The 2,431-nt window shown below is 19.6% G+C and overlaps 1 protein-coding gene across 3 annotated transcripts in view; it reads right to left on the bottom strand.

Moving 5' to 3' along the window:
- Window positions 1-2,431, bottom strand: part of LOC117176165 (sterol regulatory element-binding protein cleavage-activating protein) — a 75,130-nt gene that overhangs the window by 9,466 nt on the left and 63,233 nt on the right. The gene's annotated exons all lie outside the window — the stretch shown is intronic.

Here is a 2,431-nt window from a genome sequence, read left to right as displayed (position 1 = left end):
CGAATTTTTCTTCGTTGGGGAATATTTTTTTTACTAAAATTGTAACTATTATATTTTTTATTGGCACTTTACATCAATAATTGAAAAATTATGTATTTTTTTATAAATTCGTCTTTATTATCCAATTATTTGGTACAAAATTAAACTGTTTTGTAGAAAATTTCATTTTTTTTTAACTTTATATTTTTAATTGAAAATTGATCTTTTATAGTGAAAAATTCAACTATTTAATTAAAAATTGATGTATTTTTTTTAAATCGATATTTTTTTGTTAAATTCAACTGTTGATTTCAAACTAATTTTTTTTTTAATATCAACTATTGATTTTTGCATTGAAAGTTCATCTTTTTGGGATTTTTAAAAGTTTTTTTTTAAATTCAACTCCTTGTTTTAAAACGTAACTACTTTTCTGAGAATTAATTTTTTTACTAACATTGTAACTATTATATTTTTCATTGACACTTTATATTAATAATTGAAAACTGATGTATTTTTTGGAAAATTCGTCTTTATTATCCAATTATTTGGTACAAAATTAAACTGCTTTGTAGAAAATTTTATTTTTTTTTTATCTTTTCTAGTAAAAAATTCAACTATTTAATTAAAAATTAATGTATTTTTTTAATCGATATTTTTTTGTTAAATCCAGCTGTTGATTTCAAACTAAATTATTTTTTTGTTAAAATATCAACTATTGATTTTTTCGTTGAAAGTTCATCTTTTTGGGATTTTTAAAAGTTTTTTTTTTAATTCAACTCCTTGTTTTAAAATAGAACTACTTTTCTGAAAATTAATTTTTTTTTACTGAAGATTCATAATTTCAGTTGAAAATTCGTTAATTTTTTCTTGTTAAAAATTAATTTTTCCAACTAAAAATTTAACTATTTTGTTAAAAACAGTATTGTAGAAAACTCGTTTTTTTATTATATTTTTTATTATATATATTATATTATATTTTTTATATTTTTCTTATTTGGGGAATAATTTGTTTACTAACATTGTAACTATTATATTTTTTATTGACACTTTATATTAATAATTGAAAACTGATGTATTTTTTGGAAAATTTCTTTTTTTTTAACTTTATATTTTTTAATGAAAATTGATTTTTCTAGTAAAAAATTCAACTATTTAATTAAAAATTAATGTTTATTTTAAATAGATATTTTTTTGTTAAATCCAACTGTTGATTTCAAACTAAATTTTTTTTTTTTTTTTAATATCAACTATTGAATTTTGCGTTGAAAGTTCATCTTTTTGGGATTTTCGAAAGTTTCTTTTAATTCAACTTTCTGTTTTAAAATAGAACTACTTTCCTGAAAGTTAATTTTTTTTACTGAAGATTCATAATTTCAGTTGAAAATTCGTAGAAAAATTTATACAATTTCAGGGTGGCCGTTTTAATCGACGAAATAAATTTCCAGTTTTTTCCCGATTCACAAACATTTTTAACGATCAATGAAATTCAAAAAATCAAACACTAAAGCTACAAACTTTTCCGCTTGAGGTAAACTGAGCTGCAAATGAAAGCACTCAAAGTGGATCTGTTAAATTTTGAAATTTTAAAAGTTTTCAATTTGAAAATTTTGTATTCAAATGCTCAATAATTTATGCGTTTAAAACTGAAGGTACTAACATTTTTCAATATAAAAAATATAAATCAACGTTATCATTTTCAATGCTCTAAATTAAAAAATCAATCAATGAACTTGAAAGTTTTCAAAATTACATAATTTTGAGGAATTTTAAGCTAGAAACATCAAATATTGAAAAATTGAAAAAATTTTAACTTAAATTTCTTTTTGAAAATTCATATTTTTTTGTTAAATCCAGTTTCTGATTTTAAGTTAAATTTCTTCTTCTTTTTAATACCTACCATTAAATTTTGTATTGAAAGTTAACATGTTCAGCGTTTTTACAAGATTTTTTTTTAATTCAACTGCATGTTTCAAATTGAACTACTTTCTTGACAATTAATTTTTTTGAAGATTCATAATTTCAGTTGAAAGTTCGATTTTTTCTTGTTTTTTTTTTTTTGTTTTTTTTTAATTAATTTTTTTAATGAAAATTTTACTATTTTGTTGAAAATCGGACAGTTTCGCAGAAAAAAATAACTTTTGTGTTGAAAATTCGTCTTTCTGGCATGAAAATTCAATAATTTAGTAAAAAAAACATCGATTTTTTCTTAGTAAATCAACTATTTGATTAAAAATTAATATATTTTTTTAAATCAATCTTTTTTTGTTAGATCCAACTGCTAATTTTTAACAAAAAATTATTTTTTTGTTGAAATATCAACTAATAAATTTTGCGTTGAAAGTTCATCCTTTTAGGATTTTTAAAAGTTTTTTTTAATTCAACTTCTTGTTTTAAAATTGTACTACTTTCTTAAAAATTAATTTTTTTGAAGATTCATTATTTCGGTTGAAAG

Source organism: Belonocnema kinseyi, chromosome 7 (assembly GCF_010883055.1).
Source record: "Belonocnema kinseyi isolate 2016_QV_RU_SX_M_011 chromosome 7, B_treatae_v1, whole genome shotgun sequence".
Taxonomy (NCBI): domain Eukaryota; kingdom Metazoa; phylum Arthropoda; class Insecta; order Hymenoptera; family Cynipidae; genus Belonocnema; species Belonocnema kinseyi.
The sequence above is the reverse complement of the archived record's forward strand: the minus strand, read 5'-3'. Positions and strand labels throughout refer to the sequence as shown.